The following is a 24,428-nucleotide window of genomic DNA, read 5'->3' on the forward strand; positions in this document are numbered from 1 at the left end:
TCAAGCAAGCTACCCAACAGCAGAGCCAGGATTCAAACCCGGCAGTGCAGCCTTTAAACGTCTACCCTGCCTGATAACAGTGAGATGAGCACCAGTTCCTCTTGGTTGTCTCCTGTAACAGCCTGGGGAGTCACAGCAGTCTGAGCGTGGTCTCCCCGCTTTTACACACGGAGACACATATGACTTGCCAACCTCTCGCAATACCTGAAGATTCAGTGGTTTGAAGATTACTCGACAGGCATCCTTAAATTGTTACACTCGCTTAAGGCTGACAAGGCTCTGTCAAACTGTTCATCGTATTTGCACCTACATTTCAAGACTCGTGCTCTACGAAATGATACAAAACCCCATTTTTCTCCAATATTCTGCAAACCGTCCCTATAAAGGAAAGCTAGACAGGAAACTACCAGTCGACAGAGGGCCGGTCTCACCTACAGACGCGCTAAGCTTTCACTGACCCGGGAGAAACAATGACCGACGCCAAAAAGCTCCCTCGCCTGGAGAAGCCTCACCCCTGCTCAGACACGCCTTCAAATGTCTCCCTTCCCCCTGCATCCCCAAGGCATCCGGCAGGAGGATGCTCTGGGCCCGGCGAGCTCACAGCTCGGGGGCTCCAGGCTTCCTCAGTTTCCAGTGAACCCGAAGCTTACACGAACGCGAGCCCTTGGACACCCGGCGGTCCTCTGGACGTGCCAACACTTTCAGCTCCGGATGCAGTGCGGGACTGGAGCAAACTGAGCGAAAGGTCCGCGGGTTCCCAGTGGCTCCGAGAAGCCACGCCCGCCTCTTAAATGGGCGGGCAAACCGCCAGAGTCAGAATGACAAAGCAAAAATCCACTCCTCGTGCAGCCCTGTCGACTACGCGGATGGGTTTAGCAAAGTGGGATCTCCTAATTGGGTGACAGCACATCCTCTTCCTGCTCACAGCGCCCCCAACCCAAGAAAGGTGCAAACGCAACTTAAGGAAATATGTGGAACCGGAACCAAAACAGTGTGCCTTAACTGAACTGGACTATGCCCTCAGGCAGTGACTCTGGAACTTCGTTACCGATTGTCATCAGGCAAGGAACTTTAAAAATGCTGACACCTGGTACACACTCCCAAATATTCTGATGTATTAATAACTGGTATTGGCTGAGACCTGGGCATCTGAGGGTTTTTACAACTGCCTGAATGATTCTAGTGAACAGTAGTTTGGGATCCATCACCCTATGGTAATGGATTAGTCAGTGTGGTGATTCTGTAAAGGAAGTGATGTGTCTTTTAAAAGAAACTACCAGTCCATCCTGACTAATTCTGAAAAGTGACAAATTCTTACCAAGCATAACTTTGCTTTCCAATACTTCTTCCTTATCCCACTCAGATTTTGGTTAGTCATGTTTGTCTTAAGGAAAACTAAGAGTATATTTAACTCCAGCCACGCCAGCCACCTGCAGCCAGCTGCCCAGTTGAGCCACACTCTCTCATACTTTCTTGCTCTTACTCAAATTCTTACTCAGTACTTGGTACTGGTAGGTGGCTATGAATATTTGCTGAATAAATAAATAACTGAATGCCTTTCCCACTGTGATGGTTACTGCCTGATTGAAGCACACTCAGGTGAAAGGGTTGCTGGTCTCTAAAGAATCCATGAAGCCACAATTTGCTCCTTTGAGACCCTTTCCCAGTGCAAGGCAGAGGCTTAGTGAAGCCTCTCGGAGTCTGAATGTATGCGGACGCATGCATATGCACACAAACACACACACGTTATACATTTGGGGGAGGGGAAAAAACCTTATCTCCAGTCTCCTAGGTTCTTTTAGAGGTCTAGGAATTAAATTGTCATGAGACAAATTACAAGAGAACATAAAATTTAATTACATATGTACAAAATTAACATGAGAATATGAGGTCCAAGGAAAAGTTAGGCAGGTTGAAGCTTGTACACTGTCCCAGAGAAGAATGAGGTAAAAGGGTTTGGGACTACAAGTGCAAGGAAATTTACAGGAAGAAGAAAATGAGCAAATGTCTGATAAACATTTGTTCAGGCATGCAGATTTCCCAGGTGGCTTAGTGGTAAAGACTCCACCTGCCAATGCAAGAGACAAAAAAAATGCGAGTTTGATCCCTGGGGTTGATCCCTAGGTCAGGAAGATCCCCTGGAGGAGGGCATGGTAACCCACTCCAGTATTCTTGCCTGAAGAATCTCATGGACAGGGGAATCTGGCGGGCTAACAGTCCATAGGGTTGCAAAGAGTCGGACCAACTGAGCACACACTCACGCAGGCACAGTAGGCCCCAGAGAGAACCTCAATCAAACAAGCTTTGCTGAGTTCCCCCAGTCTACCACACCTAGTTCATGTTATACTTAAGTTTTCTATGATGATAACTGTTTTTCCTGGAATAGGCCCTGTTGGCCGGTAAGGGGACAAGGTAAAAAGTTCTTCCTGAGGTTTTGTTTCTTAAAAATAATTGACCCCAAAGAATCCTCAAACCAAAGAGACACATTTTGGGGTGAAAAGTTTTGTTCCCCTACAAGATGCTAAGCTGACACTCTCCCTGTTTGGTGGTTATTTATGTGCATGTCTCACCTGATTCTTGCAGTGACCCAAAGACGAAAGAGCAGATAAAACCAAGGAGGGTCTTGGAATGCAGGTACGGAAAAACCAGACCCTTATTGTCATTTCTCCCCCATGTTGTAACTATTAATGGATTTCAGATCCCCCTGAGCCGTACAACCTGCCTCCCCTCCTACCCCACAGGGAGAAGGTGTTTGCCTTACTCTTCTCCCCACCCAGTATATGTGCTTCATCCAATCAGCAAATGAACCGCAAGACCCCTATCCCACTCCTTGTACCCTGGGTATAAAAGTGGACTAAGGACCCCTGTTCAATGTCAGTTCTTGCTTGAGCTGGCCCACTGTTCTAACAGCATCTCCCACTCTAATAAACTTTATTTCCCTCTCATTCTGTGTAATGTCTGGAAATTTTTTTCCAACCTGTGCATGGACCACGACAATTCTGGAGTCCTGAGAAGAGAGGATGGGTCTAGCACATAAGTGTTCAGGAAACAAGCTGACCTAAGAGAGCAAAGAATGGAAAATGTGAAGGAAAGAAAGCTGGGATTAAGGGAGAAAACTTAACATTTACTCCTGGCTGCAATGCTGAGCTCTGTATTAACCATATATATGGGAATCCCTCAGAAGAAATGGAGTAGCCATCATGGTCAACAAAAGGATCCGAAATGCAGCACTTGGATGCAATCTCAAAAATGACAGATTGATCTCTGTTTGTTTCCAAGGCTAACCATTCAATATCATGGTAATCCAAGTCTATGCCCCAACCAGTAACGCTGAAGAAGCTGAAGTTGAACAGTTCTATGAAGACCTACAAGACCTTTTAGAACTAACACCTAAAACAGATGTCCTTTTCATTATAGGGGACTGGAATGCAAAAGTAGGAAGTCAAGAAACACCTGGAGTAACAGGCAAATTTGGCCTTGGAATGCGGAATGAAGCATGGCAAAGACTAATAGAGTTTTGCCAAGAAAATGCACTGGTCATAGCAAACACCCTCTTCCAACAACACAAGAGAAGACTCTACACATGGACATCACCAGATGGTCAACACCAAAATCAGATTGATTATATTCTTTGCAGCCAAAGATGGAGAAGCTCTATACAGTCAACAAAAACAAGACCAGGAGCTGACTGTGGCTCAGATCATGAAATCCTTATTGCCAAATTCAGACTTAAGTTGAAGAACGTAGGGAAAACCATTAGACCTTTCAGTTATGACCTAAATCGAATCCCTTATGATTATACACTGGAAGTGAGAAATAGATTTAAGGGCCTAGATCTGATAGACAGAGTGCCTGATGAACTATGGAATGAGGTTCATGACAATGTACAGGAGACAGGGATCAAGACCATCCCCATGGAAAAGAAATGCAAAAAAGCAAAATGGCTGTCTGGGGAGGCCTTACAAATAGCTGTGAAGAGAAGCGAAAAGCAAAGGAGAAAAGGAAAGCTATAAGCATCTGAATGCAGAATTCCAAAGAATAGCAAGAAGAGATAAGAAAGCCTTCTTCAGCAATCAATGCAAAGAAATACAGGAAAAGAACAGAATGGGAAAGACTAGAGATCTCTTCAAGAAAATTAGAGATACCAAGGAAACATTTCATGCAAAGATGGGCTCGATAAAGGACAGAAATGGTATGGACCTAACAGAAGCAGAAGATATTAAGAAGGGGTGGCAGGAATACACGGAAGAACTGTACAAAAAAGATCTTCACAATCCGGATAATCACAATGGTGTGATCACTCATCTAGAGCCAGACATCCTGGAATGTGAAGTCAAGTGGGCCTTAGAAAGCATCACTACGAACAAAGCTAGTGGAGGTGATGGAATTCCAGTTGAGCTATTTCAAATTCTGAAAGATGATGCTGTGAAAGTGCTGCACTCAATATGCCAGCAAATTTGGAGAACTCAGCAGTGGCCACAGGACTCGAAAAGGTCAGTTTTCATTCCAATCCCAAAGAAAGGCAATGCCAAACAATGCTCAAACTAGTAAAGTAATGCTCAAAATTCTCCAAGCCAGACTTCAGCAATATGTGAACCGTGAACTTCCAGATGTTCAAGCTGGTTTTAGAAAAGGCAGAGGAACCAGAGATCAAATTGCCAACATCCACTGGATCATGGAAAAAACAAGAGAGTTCCAGAAAAACATCTATTTCTGCTTTATTGACTATGCCAAAGCCTTTGACTGTGTGGATCACAATCAACTGTGGAAAATTCTGAAAGAGATGGGAATACCAGACCACCAGACCTGCCTCTTGAGAAATCTGTATGTAGGTCAGGAAGCAACAGTTAGAACTGGACATGAACAACAGACTGGTTCCAAATAGGAAAAGGAGTATGTCAAGGCTGTATATTGTCACCCTGCTTATTTAACTTCTATGCAGAGTACATCATGAGAAATGCTGGGCTGGAGGAAACACAAGCTGGAATCAAGATTGCCGGGAGAAATATTAATAACCTCAGATATGCAGATGACACCACCCTTATGGCAGAAAGTGAAGAGGAACTCAAAAGCCTCTTGATGAAAATGAAAGAGGAGAGTGAAAAAGTTGGCTTAAAGCTCAACATTCAGAAAACCAAGATCATGGCATCCGGTCCCATCACTTCATGGGAAACAGATGGGGAAACAGTGTTAGACTTTATTCTGGGGGGCTCCAAAATCACTGCAAATGGTGACTGCAGCCATGAAATTAAAAGACGCTTACTCCTTGGAAGAAAAGTTATGACCAGCCTAGATAGCATATTCAAAAGCAGAGACATTACTTTGCCAACAAAGGTCCATCTAGTCAAGGCTATTGTTTATCCAGTGGTCATGTATGGATGTGAGAGTTGGACTGTGAAGAAAGCTGAGCACTGCAGAATTGATGCTTTTGAACTGTGGTGTTGGAGAAGACTCTTGAGAGTCCCTTGGAGTGCAAGGAGATCCAACCAGTCCATTCTGAAGGAGATCAGCCCTGGGATTTCTTTGGAAGGAATGATGCTAAAGCTGAAACTCCAGTACTTTGGCCACCTCATGCAAAGAGTTGACTCATTGGAAAAGTCTTTGATGCTGGGAGGGATTGGGGGCACGAGGAGAAGGGGACAACAGAGGATGAGGTGGCTGGATGGCATCACGGACTCGATGGACGTGAGTTTGAGTGAACTCCGGGAGTTGGTGATGGACAGGGAGGCCTGACGTGCTGTGATTCATGGGGTCGCAAAGAGTCGGACACAACTGAGCGACTGAACTGAACTGAACTGATGCCTTATTTCATTTAAGCTACACAAAACAGTCCACGAACCAAGGTCATAACTCTGCATTCTTAAAAATCTTTAGAAACTACAGTTTATTTCAAAAGCATGTTTTAGGATACAGAAGGACTTGAAAATCATTTAACTTAATGTGCTAAAAACAAGTGATAAAGGTTGACTTCTAAGAGCCTTCTATGACAGACAGACAGAATTACCAGAAAAGGCTAGATAAGGCATTTTTAACTTGACACTGTTTTTGGTTTGTCTGGCCACATGGCAGGCAACCATGACCCTCTGTACTGGAAGCACAGAGTTTCAACCACTACACCACCAGGGAAGTCCCCTTCACACTATTCTTAAGTGGGCAGATTATCTTAACAACACAAATCCCAAGAGTAGCCCCATGTAGTTACTTTTTATGTTTCTTTTTTTTTAATCACTATTTAAAAAAGCTTCACTTTCCTTTCAAACGATTCTTGCTGCAGTTCCAGGCCCAGCTATCTTATCCTTGTCAGGAAATACAGAGAATGCCTTAGTTCTATTTAGTTGCTGGCTAATGGGAAAAGAGCCTCATCGTCCCCCATCTCTCATTAGGTAGCATTTGTTCCAGTGGTACATCTTGCCTCTGTTGACTGGGTTGCTGTTATTCCACCTGCCTAAAATTATCTTCCCTCCCTAAGGGCCTCCTCCCTCAAAGCTCATTTGAAATATCACCTCCTCTGGGAGGGCTTGCTTGATTTCTACCTGAGTGTTTATCATTCCTTCCCTCTTAGGTGTCCCCAAATACCTAAAAATAATTACACAAACCATCTAAATCCAACAGAGTTTTAAGAAGGCAAAATCTTGCCTTATTTATTATGCCCTCCTGCTGCTGCTGCTGCTAAGTCACTTCAGTCGTGTTCGACTCTGTGCGACCCCATAGACGGCAGCCCACCAGGCTCCCCCATCCCTGGGATTCTCCAGGCAAGAACACTGGAATGGGTTGCCATTTCCTTCTCCAATGCATGAAAGTGAAAAGTGAAAGTGAAGTCGCTCAGTCCTGCCCAACTCTTAGCGACCCCATGGACTGCAGCCCACCAGGCTCCTCCATCCATGGGATTTTCCAGGCAAGAGTACTGGAGTGGGGTGCCATTGCCGTCTCTGATATGCCCTCCTAGAACCTGATATATATAGTAAGTGTGCAGAAAATGCTGGAAAAGACCCTCTGTTCCTGAGCTGTTGTCTAAGCACACTATTAATGGGTCTACGTAAGTGTTTGATCAAGGGTACTAGTGCACTCAATAAACTACTGTTCCTCAATAAGCCTTTCTCACATATACACACACACACACACAAACACACAAACACACACTGAGCTGGAGCCCCTTTCTGACACTCAAATCTTCTCTGTTCACACCTTCAGTGGCTCTCTAGGAACCTCCAAATAAGGTCCAAAGTCCTCAACTGTACTGACTTGACAAGGGCCACCCTTGTTAAATCTAGATATCCACATATTCTGTACCCTACTTAACCAGAAAACATAGCTGGAGAAAACACGAAATTAAAAGTAATTTCACTTTAAAGTCAAGGCCACTAATCTCAATGTGCCTCCAAAGCTGCCCAGCAGTCCTTTGTATCACTGATATATTTGTTTTCCCAATTTCCAGAGTGACTCTTTCATACCAAACCTCTAACACACGGTGAACAAAGGAAAATAAAGAGCATTGCTCAAGTTGGGGACCAGGTTACGCCACCCCAAAATGTGCCTCAACACTGATTTTTCTTTTTAACTAATTACTTAAGAAATGGCCCCAGGATTTCTCTGGTGGTCCAGTAGTTAAGAATTTGCCTGTCAATGCCAGGGACACAGGTTTGATCCTTGATTTGGGAAAATTCCAGATGCTCAGGGGCAACGAAGCCCATGAGCTACAACTCCTGAAGCCCACGTGCCTGGAGCCTGTGCTCTGCAACAAGAGAAGCCACTGCAATGAGAAGCCCGCACACCACAACCAGAGCAGCCCCCGCTCATTGCAACTAGAGAAAGCCCACGCAGAGCAAAGAAGACACAGCACAGCAAAAATAAAGAAATGGCCCCAGGGCAAGAAGAACACTCTGACTCTCCTTTCTGTCCCTCTGAGAGCAAGAAATAAGTCACTCATGTGAAAGTACACTCCTGCACCTGGAGGCAGAAGGACACCCTTATCACCAAAGATAGGGAATGTGGGGCCAGGACGCCTATAGAAGCAAACCTGTTTGGGCATCACTGACTCATGGACATGAGTTTGAGCTAGCTCCAAGAGTTGGTGATGGACAGGAAGGCCTGGTGTGCTGCGGTCCATGGGGTTGCAGACTCGGACACGACTGAGCGACTGAACTGAACTGAACTTAATATACCCCAAGCCCATACTCTGTTTGTATTTGCCACTAATTGGGCACAAAGAACCTCAGTTTCTTTGTCCTGTCAGTTCTTCACAAATGTACTGTTTCTTTGTCTAAAAAAATATAAAAGCTGCCTCCTTTGGCCACTTCATGGATCCCATTTCTTTGGGAGCTCCATGGGCATGAATTAAAATTTGTTTCTTTTTCTCCTGTTAATCTGTCTTGTGTCAATTTTATTATTAGTCCAGCCACAAGGACTCAAGAGAGTCAGACTGGGAAATTTTCCCCTCCTCGATATGCAACACTCAGTTCTATAAGGATTAAGTTGCAACCCAATTCAACTGCCCACAAACCTGAGAGGAATTCAGGATGGAAGCAGGATGAAGCATTCTATGATTTGGATAAACAGGTCCTTAAACATTTAGAGGCATGTCCCAGGAAGAATTTCAATGACCCTAGATTTTTGCATCTTCCCACACTTAGATAAGCACTAAACTCATTAAGTTGAGCTACCTGTCCTTTGTGATTAGCAGTAATCTTTTATTAAGACGTATGCTTGACTTCCTGGGCTTCCCTGGTGGCTCCTGCCTGCAATGCAGGAACCTGGGTTCAGTTCCTGGATTGGGAAGATCCCCTGGAAAAGGGCATGGCAACCCACTCCTGTCTTCCTGCCTGGAGAATGCCATGGACAGAGGAACCTGGCAGGCTACAATCCATGGGGTTGCAAAGAGTTGGACATGACTGAGCGACTAAGCACACACACACACGATTGACTTCCTAGCCAAAAGAAAAAAAAACATCACGAGCACTGTCTCTGGGCTATAGTTCTCAATAAGATCCTGAATAAAACTTAATAAACTCCAACTCTTCTGTTTTTAAGTCAACAACACCTACACTTTGCCATTGTTTCATGACCTGCTTTTTACTTTAAGAAAATAGTATAATCAGAAAGAACCCCACCTATTTCCAACACAACCACCAAGCTGGCATATTCCCTGCCTTCATCCTTGTTTTAATGAAGGCCAACCTCTCCACTTGTGTTTGGATTTTCATGTTTTCTTGACTTCTCAATCTTCAATAATTTCATTCCTCAAATTAGCCTTCTTCTCTGGCATCATCAGCTTTTTGTTCTCACCTGATCATTCCCATCATCACACGAACACACTGTAGTGTTCCCATTTTTTAAAATCTCCCATGATCCCATATGCCCAATCCCTGTAGTTACCAGCCTAACTTCACTGCTCCCCTCACAGGAGCGGGGAAAAAAAAAAAACTTTTTGGAACGAATTCTTTGTACCATGAGAATACAGTAGCATAGAGAGGTCAGGAAAGATCTAAATATTCAGCATGGGAGCAGAGACCAGAGTGAAATGAAGGAGCAAGACTTAAGGGGGAAATCTTTCTAAGCAGAGGAAACAGGGTATACTAAACTCCTAAACACGGAGACTGCCTGATTTGCCTGTGGATCTGCAAAGGAACCAATGTGTCTATAATTCAATGAGTGAGGGAGAAAGTGGTAGGGAGGGAGGTCAGAGAAGTAGCCAGGGGTCGGATCCCAAAGGCCATAGTCAGGACTTTGGATTTCATTCTTAATATGATAAGAAGCCAAAGTGTCACAACAGAGGAGAGAGAAATGATCTAATTTGCACCCTTACAGGATTGCTCTGCTGTGTGGAGAACAGACTAAGATAGAGACTCAAAAGCGGAGGAACGCAGCCCAGTCAGGAAATTACTGTGATTGTACAAGCTGCGATGATGAAGGTTTGGATTAGTGAGGTGAGACTATATTATCTGAAGATAATGCTAATTAGTTTTACAAATGGATGGAATGAGGAATGTAAAAGAAAGAAAAAAATCAATGATGACTCCAGGGTTTTGACCTTGGCTGATAGATGGAGGTAATCCTTAGTTAAAAGTGGGGATGCTCAGGGAAGAGGAGAAAAGATGGGAGAGATGGAAAGCAATAGTTCTAGACAAATCCATGGTGTGGTTTGAGAGACCTACTGCTATTCAAATGGAGATTTTTGAGTAGGCAGTTGGTATGCAAATCTGGAATTCAAGGGAGAAGTCAGGGTTAGAAATAAAAATTGGAAGTCAAACATAAAAGATACTTAATGCCATGGATATAGAATTGTATATAATGTCGGGTTCTTCAGAGAAACAAAAGCAACAGAGACAGAGAGAGATGTATCTGGCTCTCAGGATGTCAGGGCTGGCAAGTCTGAAACCTATAGAGCAGGCCAGCAGGCTGGAAATTCCAGCAGTCTTAATGTTGCAGTCTTGAGCGTGAAGGCCCAATTTGTTTTCCTCTGCAGGAGACCTCAATCTTTTCTCGTAAGGCCTTCAACTAATTATAGGAAGCTTTCTTACTTTATAGAGAGTAATCTGCTTTACTCAAAGTCTATTGATTTTGCTGTTAATCATGTCAAAAAAAAAAAAAAAACACCTTCACAGCAATATCTAGACTGGTATCAGTCTGATCAAACAACTGGGTACCATAAAATCAGCCATCATGGGACTACATAAAATTACCTAGTAAGTTAATGTATTTGGAGAAATGAAGACAATCCAGGACTGAGCCCTGGCAAAGCGCAAAGGAGACATGTCCAGCAAAGGGGGCTGAGAAGGAGCTGGAGGGCAGTGAAGGAAAACCAAGAGAATGTGGTAAATCAAAAGCCAAGGAAAATGTGCTCCAAAAAGGAGGAAGATCGGTTATATCAGGTGTTGCTAAGAAATCCTGCAAGATAAGGATTGAGTCAGCAAAGTCATTGCTGACTTCATTGAAAATGATAAGGATGTGTGAGGGAGGAGGAAAGCCTAAGTAGAGGAGGTTCAACAAGAAACAGAAAAAAAGGAAAAAAGGACACGGAGGTAACGCGTGTGTACTCAGTCATGTTTTGCAACCCCATGGACTGTAGCCCACACCAGGCTCCTTTGTCTATGGGATTTCCCAGGCAAGAATACTGCAGTGGATTGCCATTTTCTCCTCCAGGAGATCTTCCTGACCCAGGAATTGATCCTGAGTTACCTGCTTCTCCTACATAGGCAGGCACGTTCTTTACCACTTGAGCTACAAGGAGTTTTGTTGTAAAAACAGAAGAAGGAAAAAAAAAAATGGGAAAGTAGCTGAAGAGGGATGTAGGAGGGTTTTTGGGGGTTTGTTTTGTCTAAGAAGGAAATTATTATAGCATAATTTTTGGTGAAGAAATAATCTAGGGAAATTTGGTGATTTCCAAAAAGGAAAGTAGCAAGGTGAGATCTGTAAATTACAGAGGTAAAGTCCTTTGAATATACATCCATTATGCAGCACAGGCTTAAGTCAATTCTGGGTTCTATCACTGATTAGAGAGTCAAATTACTAAGCCTCTCAGCTTTCTCACCCTTTTTCTACAAGGTCTTCTACGATCCTTCTACCTCTTTGGAGAGTCACCCAAATCTCTCCATCTCTATGCCCTAGCCATTAGCCTTTTTTTCAATCTCTTTTTCCACCCTCAAATCAAAAGAGCTTTTATTGCATCTTTAAATACCACAAATGAGTCTGAAAAACCATCTGGCATCTTGCTGTTTCTGTAGCCAGACCACTCAGATCTTATTCATCAGCTTGCTGAACTGTTCCTTTTCAGATACATAGATCCCATTCAAAAATTTTCTGATATTCTTGTTTGTTTAAAAAAATAATAATTTTTTTTTTTTTTTTACTGTGCTGGGTCTTAGTTAGACATGGGGGTATCTAGTTCCGTGACCAGGGATCAAACCCAGACCCCCTGTATTGAGAGCAGGGATTCCTAGCCACTATACCACTAGGGAAGTCCCTAATATCCTTGTTTTTACCTGTTATCATTTGCTGAATCAAAGCAGCTGAATTTGAAACAAGCTTAGTGTTATTTCCTTCAAGAATTAACTCATCTTTCTGGGCTTGAGACACTGAACAAGCAACACCTTGCTTCATCTGAACCCCAAGGGGATGTATTTTTCACCTCCCCAAATTTGGATTTCAACAAGAGAAACATTCTTGACATAGATGGAGAAGCGAGTGCACACAGACCTCATCATGTAACAGAAGTCCAGTGTTACACCCTTGATCATGTTCCGTGCGTGATTACAAATAGTGCAAACAGTCGCCAATTCTTTTCTATTTCCCCACCATCTATCAACCTGGAGCCCCTTCTTTTTCTTTCCAGGGAGACTGAGCTCTACATTGATGTGACTGAAGTCTCACAGGGTGCCTTTAGGAATCTTCACAATAACTGTGCATGCCTTCAAAGTAACGTTGGCATTTTCTGGAATAGTCTGATTGCTGAGAATGGTTCATTCCCACAGTAGATGTAGCAAAGAAAGTTCAATCTCTTTAATTAATCTAACTATAGGCTTTGCTAACTCACTCAACAAATCTTAGTTCAAACATGTCTTGCCAAATTGCCCTCTGAAATGCTGTGTCACCACGTATTCTTTCTGATTAGTATTTACCACAGTTGCAGTTATATTTTCATGTATGGATATTTGATCAATGTCAGCCTCCCCTCTGGAATAGCTTAGTTCAATAGAACTTTCTGTGATGATATAAATAGTCTGTATCAGCACTGTCCAACTCAATAGCCTCTAACCACATGTAGTTATTGAACAAATAAAACACAACTAGAGCACTTGGGGATGTAGCTCAGTGGTAGAGCACATGCTTTGCATGTATGAGGCCCTGGGTTCAATTCCCAGCATCTCCATTTGATTTCTCCCTGTCTAATGCTCAGAAAATATGACAAGTACAGATGTGAGTTGTAAATTTCATTTATGTTTAATTAATTTAAATGTAAATAGCCACATGTGGCAGAGATTATTTATGTCCCCCACAGTCTTCCCAGCACTTAATTCAGTGCCCACACTTAGTAACTTCTCAATAAATATTTCTTGAATGATTTCCCTGGCGGTCCAGTGGCCAAAACTCAGGTCTCTCAATGCAGGGGGCCCAGTGAACTAGATCCCACATGCTACAACTAAAGATCCCATGTGCCCAACTAAGACCCAGTGCAGTCAAATAAATACATTAATATTTTAAAATAATTATTTGTTGAAAGACTCAATCTGTACAATAGGGATATGACTAGTTAACTTGTAGATTCAATCTTTTTTTAAGAGGAAAAGGGGAGGGGAGAGTCTCTACATGACAGGGTCAGCTATCAAAGATTCTCAGTTCTCCTATAAAGGTGAATTTGACCTTTGAAAATTTGATCAACCCCAGAGGGTGGCTGGGATAGTAAATAAGAACATATGGGTGATCTGGATAAAATACCACCTGCAATATGCCTAGGAAGTGTACCTGAAACAAGTGGTGGTCCATCAACTTCACAGAGGGCAAGTGAATGAAGATGTAGGGAAATTGAAGAAGACTTCACAAAGCAGGTGATATTTGAATTATATCTGGAGGAATAATAAAGGTGGTAGGAATGGGAGTGGGATGAAGTCCTGAGAGGTTTTCAGTGCTTACCATGTACCAGGCATAGACTTGGGTTTTTATATGGCTAATTTAATCCTCATAATAACCTGATGAGTGAGATACCATTATTTTCCCCATTTTACAGACAACTGGAAAAACTGAGGCATAGAGACAAAAATCATCTTCCCATGGTCACCTCGTTAATGAATGGCAGAGCTGAGGCCGATACCCAGCCCTTGGCTGTTACCATGATGCTCTTCTGCCTCATGAACTGAGTTTTTCTTGGCAGAGGGAATCATGTATAAAGACACAGTAGTAGAAAAGAAACGGCATGTTTTTGCATGAGATGCTGAAATGTAAGGGGAGATGAAACAATAAATAAATGCTAGGGTCAGTCTGGGGTTCCCAAGGCAGTTCAGTGTATGCCTCTGTCCCCTACATTTTCAGTTAATATTCACAATAATCCAAGTATTACACCATATTATAAAATAAGAAACAGAAATTCTAGGAAGTTAAGAATCTTGCCAAAGGTCACAAAGCAAGTGTGCTGAAGTTGGGATATAAATCTAGGTGTGCCTATTTCTAAATCTACTGTTTGTCTTACTATTCAGTAATGTATAGTGAGGTATGGGCTGAAAAAGAGGCAAAAGGAACATGCTCTAGAGACAAAAGAAAGGATGAATTTTCTGACAAGAATCAGGTCAGAATTCATCCATGAAAGATCTACCTTGAAAACTCTGAAATCCTGCTTGGGGGACCATAATCTCTGTGAAGCCTTCTCTGATCAAACACAGCATTAGTCACTCCATCTTTATTTTTTACGTCAAGCTACATTAAAGCTTTCTGTTTACATGGCTGCCACTCTCAGAACTGTCGCTTACTGAGCACCTCTCTGGCGGGAGCTTCACGTGTCATGTTCTCATTAATCATCTTAATAACCTTCTGGGAGATGTATCATCACCTCCATTTGCAGATAGTAAACCAAGGATAAGTTAGTGGCCAAAGGTCTGATAGCTAGTCCAGGACACAGGCCCCATGTTCTCTCTCCACCACAGTCTTTTTCACTCAGGGGCTGGTTTTTGCACCCCTAGTACCTGGCACAGTGCCTTCCCCATAGCAAGCAGGCACTCACTCGAGGTTTGAATTCACCTGGTAGAATGGCAGGCTTTCAAATGTTAGTGAAGTAGAGAAAAGAGTCTAAGGTGTCCTGGGAAACCAGCTTTGGATGGTAGTGGGGGGAAGCCCTCATTTGGAGCATTTGCCAATTTCCATGGTATAAAAACTCCCCACTTAGGCTGATTTCAAGCTACGAACCTGATTGCAAAAGCCCTGGATGTTTAACCATGGCTCTCTTGACCTAGTAAGAACCAGTTCCAGCACACACCTGAATGTTCAAGGTCCTCAGGTACAAACTACTTTCCCTCCTACAGTTCCTCTGCACAGCAGCTCTCTATATCCAGACTTCTTTGCAATCTCAGAAGGGTAGGGATTTAACAGTAAAGCTCACCTTTACCACAGCCCCATGACCTATTCTAATTCCAAATGGTACTGGGAACACAACATCCCTTAAACATCACCTCCTTCTCTTGTATCCAGGACTATTTAATATTTAAGCACTTCTGCCTTCAAATGTGCCTCGGTCTCCTCTTCTGTGAATATCTGAGCTGGTCCCGTAGCCTCGGTCAGCTTTCTACTGACAAGCAGTACAGAGCAATAGTTATGGGAGCCTCCTCTGACGTCACATAACCTGGCATTTCTGCTGACAAGTGGCATGCCCTTAGGAAGTTTCCATTACCTTTGTGTGCCTCAGTTTACTGATCTGTAAATGGTGATTTTTTTTAAAAAAAGAAACAGTACCTGCAGTTTATGTGGCAGTTGTGGAAATTAGATAAGTAAGTAGATGTAAAGGGCTCAGAATGTGGTATAGGTATTCAATATTTGAATTGTTCTTATCATCATTATGTCCTTTAGGCATGGCACAAATCTAGGGAAGTCCTCAGTGTTAGGATTTTCCCACAATAACTGTTTAAAATGTGTTACACTAGACTCTGTATAAAACTTAATTCAAGGGGGTAACCTATTCATCTTTTAATTAGCAGTATATAGTTACACATGTCATTTTTCGTAGTCATCCATTCTCATGGCTCAGAGCTTGTTCTTTCCCTGGTAGAAGAAAAACATAATTTTCTCAACCAACTTGGTAAAAAAAATGAAAAGATATGAGGAACTTAAAAAAAAACAGTCCATACATTTTGTGTTACATGTACACACATGCATACTGCACAGACACTGGAACAAGCACAAACACTCCCTTTCCACACCCCATTTGTTTTAGGTCTCATGATGTCCCATTTCAATTCTAGAGGAAAGAAAACATTTTTAACCGAGAAAACAACTGGCCAGCAGAACCTCAGGAGGAACAGGCTTTACTGAAGTCAGGTATCAGATGTCTCTTTTTTTGGCTACATAGCATGTGGGATCTTAGTTTCCCAATCAGAGTGTGAACCCATCCTCCCTGTACTGGCAGCACAGAGTCTTAGTCAGTGCACCACCAGGGAAGTTCCTCATACGTTTCATCTTGTAAGACTAGAGATCAGCCACCCTCACCACCAGTCAAGGGGTCATGTATTAATTAATAGTTGTAAACAGCTTTTAGATCTTACAGATGAAATAAGTACCATACAGTTTATTATCAATATTAATCCCAAGACACTTGATGACCAGTCATTGGTGGAGGTGTGTGGTCACACATAAAGCAACCTTGAATCTTCCTGATTGGTAAATAATACTCCAGAGCCTGATTTGAATTAAAAGTGACCTACATCTCATTTATAACCTCAGATGTATTAAGACCAACTTTTCCATTCTAAGGACAGACCAAAGTATTTCTGAACTCCTTTATCTACAGGTTAACAATCTTTCAATAATCTCAGGAACTCTCTTGAGGCTGTGTTACAAAGCTAGATGACCTCCTCATCTTGACAGGGTTCAATGTTAACCATTAAGTGAGTTTACTAGGCCTCTGGTTCAATGTTTGGTCATTGGCCTTTCTAAGAAGACAAAGTATTTTCCAACTTACTACCATCTTGACCTTAGTATGGTACCTCATTATTACGATTGAAGTAGGAGATGGATGTATGTTTTATATGGAAATGATTGTACTAATTCCTTCAGACAAACCAACCTCAGCTTTTCCAAAGGCAAAACCTAGATGTTACTAGTATCACTAACTAGATTCTTGATTTTAGGCTCCCCAAAATAACGATTTCATGTCCCCATCTTCTTTCAACAAATATATGGCTAAGTGACTATATTATGGCCTATAGGATGTAAGCGAACTGTCAGGAGCAAGATTCAGAAATTGTTCTCAAATGTAAAGGACATGTCATCCTTCAACTCTTCTTCCAACTGATGATTGGAGTTGGGGCACTCATCTCAGGATGTGAGATAGAAGACAAACACTCAGGACTGTGGAACATAAAGACAGGAGGACTCGGTATCGTCTCCAACATAGTAGAGTACCATCTAAACCCTGGACGTATTCAGTTCAGTTCAGTCACTCAGTCGTGTCCGATTCTTTGCAACCCCATGAATCGCAGCACGCCAGGCCTCCCTGTCCATCACCAACTCCCAGAGTTCACTCAGAGTCGCGTCCATCGAGTCAGTGATGCCATCCAGCCATCTCATCCTCTGTCGTCCCCTTCTTCTCCTGCCCTCAATCCCTCCCAGCATCAAAGTCTTTTCCAATGAGTCAACTCTTCGCATGAGGTGGCCAAAGTACTGGAGTTTCAGCTTCAGCATCATTCCTTCCAAAGAAATCCCAGGGCTGATCTCCTTCAGAATGGCCTGGTGGGACCTCCTTACGTCTATCTAAACTTCTCTTAGGCGACAGAGAAATAAGCCTAGATCTACTTTAAGCCACTGTTGTTTTAGGTCTGCTGTCACGTGTAGCCAAACCTTATTCTAATCAACACACATGTGCATTATAGGAAACACATTTACATGGTAGGAATTTTTTAAATGAATAAAGCAAAGGAAGAAAACAAAATTATTCAAAATTTCACGTCTGTATGTAATCAAGACCTAACTGTCACTTTACTTTGCAAACTTTCCCTGAGTGTCTCCGGCTATTCTCACAGCCTCAAACCTCACCTGGCGATTAAGCCTTCCCAAATCTCTATCTCCTGCTCATCTAGACTTACACACCCACGAGCCTATATATATCCATGCTGTACAATCACAATGTGTCCAAAACAAAAGTCATCATGTTTCCTAGTCTAAACTGCGTCCCCTTTCTCAGTGACTGATACCACCATCCCCTCTCTTCACAGCAGAGGTCAAGGCAGCTTGACCTATACCTATACCTCAGCCAATACTGGATTGTGATCATCTGTCTCCCCTACTAAAAAGGTTCCCCCAGAATAAATTAAATGTTCCCCTAAGGAAGAATCAGCTCTTATTCACCTGTGTTTCCTCAGTACCTATAGCATGGCAAGATAGATGCACAAATATTTAAGTGATTATTCCCATTTTGCGCATTTCTTTCCGGTCTTTTCATATACTTTTTGAAGCAAGATGTGACTATTCTATAAACACTACTTTACACTCTATTTTTTCATTAATCATTATAATACAGAAAATTTCCCCTTACTATTATTAAAAATTCTATGTGAATCATTTTTAATGGCTGCATAATATTACATGAACCAGCAGCTACTGCTAAGCACTGACTATGTGTCAGGAACAGTATGGGCATTTTACATACAACCTCACTACATCATCACTTCATAGAAGAAGAAACAAAAGCTCAGAGAAGCAGAGTCCTCTACTTGTGATGACTAATGCGCCACAATAGACCATGAGCCCATGAAAGGCAGAACTTACGTCTTTTATGTACAAAAGCAGGCCTTCCAACAACTGTTGAAAGAATTAAAAGAATTAACTATTTACAAGAATGTATATCTGGCAATTAAAAAGAGATTTACTTGCCTTATAAAAAGCTTAATCTATCCTTTGCATATCTCAGCACATTGAGAAGAGGACATTAATTAAACACCATGTTAGATGCATTATAAACATCCTATTTAATTCTAACAACTCAAAAAGAGGAGTAACGCTGTGCCACTCGCCATGATAGGAAGCCAGCCATTATCTTTGCATAATACAAAGATAGATTTTCTACTTCCTACTTAAGAGAAATTCTTTTTTATAAACTGTATATTGTTTTCTTAAATGGATAATCAGCTTCCCTACTTGCATTCATTCCAAGACAGAAATTTACTTGAATAGAAGTTATATATGGATGGATTTTGATGTGAATTCTATACCACCACCAGTCTCCATCCTCTTGACCCACTTATGTAAAAGCAGAGCACACATGAACAGCCCAACCCATGCAGTGGTTGTTTCCGAAACCAGTGCTCGTTCTAGTGCTAATTCAGTCGCTCAGTCGTGTCCAACTCTGCTAACACAGGAGTAAAAACTGCCCTGGTGTGAGATGTGCATGTGCGTGTGTGTGTGTGTGTGTGTGTGTGCGCATGCGTGTGTATAGAAGTTAGTGGGAGAACCATGACCAATAAGAGCATAGGCACAGGTTAGATCAGAGAGCAGCTCGGCAAGGCCTGGCCTTTGGAGACATTCCCTAGTGTCAAGTTCCAGCTCTATCACTTACTGTTTGTATGACGTTGAGCAAGTTCTCTAACGTCTCTGTGTCTTATCTCCTTAGCTGTGAAATGAACATAACAGTAATATTTATCTCACAGAACAGCATGACTAAATTAGTTAACGCTTGAAGTGCTTACAGCAGTGGCTCATAGAAATTTCTACTTAAGGGTTACCTGAGAAACATGAACAGACAATTCAGATAATATAATAAAACACATGGAAAATTTTTTACACATTAATAATCAAAGAAATACAGACTGAAATAAAGACACATTTCTACCCCTCAAATTGGCAAAAACTAATTTTTTGAAGGCAGAGCGATGTATTTATCACACTGAATACCACTGCTCCCTCACCACATGTCTGTAACAACTTATCTCTAAGTACAACACTTTTCAGCCTAGCTTTTGATTCAATTTTAAATCAAAACCAGTATTACAATTTCAACATGTCAGAGATACAAGGCCAATTTTCTTTACACATATAACAGTTACAAGTCAACAGGAAAAGACCAATAATTCAATTAAATAAAAATGGCAAAGAATATGAAAGACTTACAAAAAAAGAACTACAAGATAGCTCACACATATGAGAGATATTCAATACAATATCATTACTAGGTTAGTATAACAAAAAAATAATTTTAAAGAAACTATTATTACTATTTCTTAATACCAAGTACAGGGAAAACTCATTGAACTTGTGGTTCGGTTCAGTTCAGTCACTCAGTTGTGTCCGACTCCTTGCAACCCCATGAATCGCAGCACGCCAGGCCTCCCTGTCCATCACCAACCCCCGGAGTCCACCCAAACCCATGTCCATTGAATCGGTGATGCCATCCAACCATCTCATCCTCTGTCGTCCCCTTCTCCTCCTTCTCTCAATCTTTCCCAGCATCAGGGTCTTTACAAATGATTCAGCTCTTTGTATCAGGTGGCCAAAGTATTGGAGTTTCAGCTTCAGCATCAGTCCTTCCAATGAATATTCAGGACTGATTTCCTTTAGGATGGACTGGTTGGATTTCCTTGCAGTCCAAGTGAGCCTCAAGAGTCTTCTCCAACACCACAGTTCAAAAGCATCAATTCTTTGGTGCTCAGCTTTCTTTATAGTCCAACTCTCACATCTATACATGACTACTGGAAAAACCATAGCTTGACTAGATAGACCTTTGTTGGCAAAGTAATGTCTCTGCTTTTTAATATGCTGTCTAGGTTGGTCATAACTTTTCTTCCAAGGAACCAGCATCTTTTAATTTCATGGCGGCAGTCACCATCCATAGTGATTTTGGAGCCCAAAAAAATAGTCTGTCACTGTTTCCACTGTTTCCCCATCTATTTCCCACGAAGTGATGGGACTGGATGCCATGATCTTAGTTTTCTGAATGTTGAGCTTTAAGCCAACTTTTCCACTCTCCTCTTTCATTTTCATCATGAGGCTCTTTAGTTCTTCACTTTCTGCCATAACGGTGGTGTCATCTGTATATCTGAAGTTATTGATATTTCTCCCAGCAATCTTGATTCCAGCTTGTGCTTCATCCAACCCAGTGTTTCTCATGATGTACTCTGCATATAAGTTAAATAAGCAAGGTGACAATATATAGCATATTGACATATTGCTTGACATATTCCTTTTCCTATTTGGAACCAGTCTGTTGTTCCATGTCCAGTTCTAACTGTTGCTTCCTGACCTGCATACAGGTTTCTCAAGAGGCAAGTCAGGTGGTCTGGTATTCCCATCTCTTTCAGAAGTTTCCACAGTTTTTTGTGATCCACACAGTCAAAGGCTTTGGCATAGTCAATAAAGCAGAAATACATGTTTTTTTGGAACTCTCTTGCTGTTTCCATGATCCAGCAGATGTTGGCAATTTGATCTCTGGTTCCTCTGCCTTTTCTAAAACCAGCTTGAACATCTGGAAGTTCATGTTTCATGTATTGCTGAACCCTGGCTTGGGGAATTTTGAGCATTACTTTATTAGCATGTGAGATGAGTGCAATTGTGTGGTAGTTTGAGCATTGTTTGGCATTGCCTTTCTCTGGGATTGGAATGAAAACTGACCTTTTCCAGTCCTGTGGCCACTGCTGAGTTTTTCAAATTTGCTGGCATATTGAGTGAAGAACTTTCACAGCATCATCTTTTAGGATTTGAAACAGCCCAACTGGAATTCCATCACCTCCACTAGCTTTGTTCATAGTGATGCTTCCTAAGGACCACTTGAACTTGTGGAGTTATTAATACACATTATTTAAAAGGCTCTAGAACTTTAGAAATGTTTGTACTCTGACTCAGAAATTAATTACAATAATCTATCCTAAGAAAATAATTCTAAGTATTCAGCAAAAATTTTATGCCTGAAGAAAAATATTTTCTAACCTGTTATTCCATAATAGCAAAAAATTGTCAACAGAAAATGTCCAACCACAGTGGAATGGATAAATAAAAATATTACATGGAATATAACAATGGAGAAATTATTAAGAACTTGTAATAACATGCAAAATACTTTAATAACAAAACAGTACACAGGATACGTAAGAGATACACAAAAAATGTTAATAGTGGTTATCTCTGGATATAATTATATGTAATTTTTGTATTTTATTATACTACAGTCTCTTAAATTTTCTAAAATGAACATTTCTGCAGATAAAATTTAAGTCTCATTCATAAAAAACAGAAAAACTTCCCAGAGATTCCCCACTTCCTATTGATAGTCTCTTTACTTTTACACTTTAATCTCTCATCATTTTCTCCATCAGACCCTCCTTAGTATGGTCACTCTAAATGAACAAGTCATGATGTTTTCTAACTTGTTTTTGTTTATGGCCTTCAATTCCTTCCTATTTTTTTCTACCAGGAGAACACCTATCCAACACCCTATCACAGCTACTCTGTGATTCCACAGCCTTCAGAAAGGAGACAGAAACAAATGAGAAAAATGACCTTAAAGAACTGCACTGTGGGACTTCCCTGGGTGGTCCAGTGGTTGAGAATCTGTCTGTCAATGCAGGCGACAGGGGTTGGAGCCCTGATCTGGGAAGATCCCACGTGCCGAAGAGCAGCTCTGCCAGTGGGTCACAACTGCTGAGGCCCGTGTGCTCTAGGGCCCAGGAGCTGCAACTACTGAGCCCAGAGCCTAGAATCTGTCCTCCACAAGACAAGCGGCCGCAATGGGAAGCCTGCAACCACAACAGAGTATGCCCCACTTACTGCAACTAGAGAAAGCCTGCATGCAGCAATGAAGACCCAGCGCAGCCAAGAATAAATATAAATAAATAAATGTTAAAAAAAAAGATTACATGCGACAAAGAAGGATGTTATATATATTTTTATATATTTTTAAAAAAGAACAATTCTGTGCCTTATTCATCTCCTCTCCTGCCAGTGCTTGGCATGTAAACAGGTGCCCAGAACACATCTGCTGAACAAATACGTACCAGTTACCAAAGTGGTGAGATCTGAACTAGCCTGGGCACCTCTGCCTGTAAAGGGCTCGCTTTATTTTTGTTTGTTTTTGGCGGCATGTGGGATGTTAGTTCCTCAGCCAGGGATCAAACCCACACCACCTGCACTGGAAGCCTTGAGTCTTAACCACTGGACCACCAGGAAAGTCCCTGTATGGGGCTTTTATTTGTTTAAGGAAAAGCATCTCTGAAGAAGTGAATGAGGAACCAGACAGGCCTAGGGTTGACACAGCAATGGTGAACAAGCTACTAAAATGCTGAACATCTGCTTCCTCACTTGCAAAACAGAATTAAACCCAGCAGCCCCACAAAGTCACTGTGAGGATTCAGAGAGAGATGCGAAACACTGGCATGAAAAGGGAATGTTAATTCATCAATGCAACTCAAATGTTAGCTCCTCTCCCTTCTGCTGAAGGCATTAAAGCCATGCTTTCTGTAAGCAGCCTGGAGGGACAAGGGTGACGTATCTCAGAACCCCTGGGCTAGTAACATACAGCATCCAGATCCGTACTTGTGGCAAACTGTCACTCATGTCCTCTCAGACTTTATATCTGCTTTCTACATCGATAGCTGAAGAATGGCAGCAGCTGCCAGACCAAATTAAGAGGATTACTTTGATGTTGTCTGCTACACATATCAAAGTCACTGGGCAGACACCCGAGACCAAGTTACAAGACTTCGTATATCAGTGAGCCCTGTGAGTGGCAGCTCCCACACAGGAAGAGCCAAGGTACAGCTGTCACGGTGGCAGGTTGCACAACCTCCGGTTACAACAGCCATCTTCACATCTAGGAATACCTATCATGATATCCGTACTATGAACACCACACACAAGGCAGGTAGGGTGAGTCACGAAAGGTTGTGAGGAGGGAAGCAGAGGAAGTAGACAGGAGGGGCCAGGAATTACCAATGTGTTTACTAGCAAGTCAATTATCCTCTCTATCAATAATTTTCTATGCTTTGCTTCCTCTTCATATGAAGGTGGTGCCACTACGCACCTCACAGATAGTATTCTGAGGATTAAAAAGGAGAGCATGCATGAGCCTCTGGCACAGGGAGGACGGTATTTGTGACCATTCCCACCACCCACACACAGATGCTAATGCTGTGCCTGCCCATGCTCAGTGCCTCTCTCCAATACCAACCCTGACAGATCTGAGTTCACCTTGACAGTTGTTCTCAAGTAATACCCTTAATTCATCTAAAAAAAAGTGAAAGTGTTAGTCTCATGGCAGGTTCTTTTCGCCACCATAGACTGTAGCCCACCAGGCTCCTCTGTCCATGGGATTTCCAAGAATACTGGAAAGGGTTGCCATTCCCTTCTCCAGAGAATCCTCCCTGCCTCCCTTCTTGATTTTCTTTGAGAGCTGATAGTACTTACTGCAAACACCAGAACTCACTCTATTACCAATCCAGTTAGACAGTACACAGCACTAGCTGCCACAGGCCCTCAATTCTAAAGGAAGATTAAGGGTGTTTTCTAGGGAAAATAAAAACAAGTAAATTTCATAAGAACAGATAACACACCTGCTTGGTTCCCTACTGTATTCCCAGCACTTAGTATAGAGTCTAGCATGGCAAGCATTCAGGAAACATGCTAGATGAATAAATGCACCCATCTGATTCTATACCAAATACCCCTGACTATCAACTGGCCCTCTAATTATTTGAGAATCTACTCTTAATTCAGGCACTGGATGGGTTAGGGAGCCAAGACCAGTGCGAAGG

The 24,428-nt window shown here is 42.1% G+C and overlaps 1 protein-coding gene, 1 non-coding gene and 1 pseudogene across 3 annotated transcripts in view; 1 reads left to right on the top strand and 2 right to left on the bottom strand.

Moving 5' to 3' along the window:
• The window catches only part of TXNRD1 (thioredoxin reductase 1), a 62,329-nt gene extending 61,552 nt beyond the window's left edge, over positions 1-777 (bottom strand). The window contains exon 1 of one of the 2 annotated variants that reach the window (XM_040234831.1): positions 651-777. The gene's annotated coding sequence lies outside the window, so the exon portion shown is untranslated. The remainder of the gene's footprint in view (positions 1-650) is intronic. The other variant, XM_040234832.1, reaches the window with a different exon arrangement.
• Positions 778-11,562: 10,785 nt separating this feature from the next.
• Positions 11,563-12,449, bottom strand: LOC120858648 (annotated as a pseudogene).
• A 344-nt stretch (positions 12,450-12,793) lies between these two features.
• TRNAA-UGC lies at positions 12,794-12,865 on the top strand. Its single transcript has one exon. It is a non-coding gene; the product is annotated as a tRNA-Ala (tRNA).
• The last annotated feature ends 11,563 nt before the right edge of the window (positions 12,866-24,428 follow it).

The sequence above is a fragment of the Oryx dammah genome, unplaced genomic scaffold, assembly GCF_014754425.2.
Source record: "Oryx dammah isolate SB20612 unplaced genomic scaffold, SCBI_Odam_1.1 HiC_scaffold_29, whole genome shotgun sequence".
NCBI lineage: Eukaryota > Metazoa > Chordata > Mammalia > Artiodactyla > Bovidae > Oryx > Oryx dammah.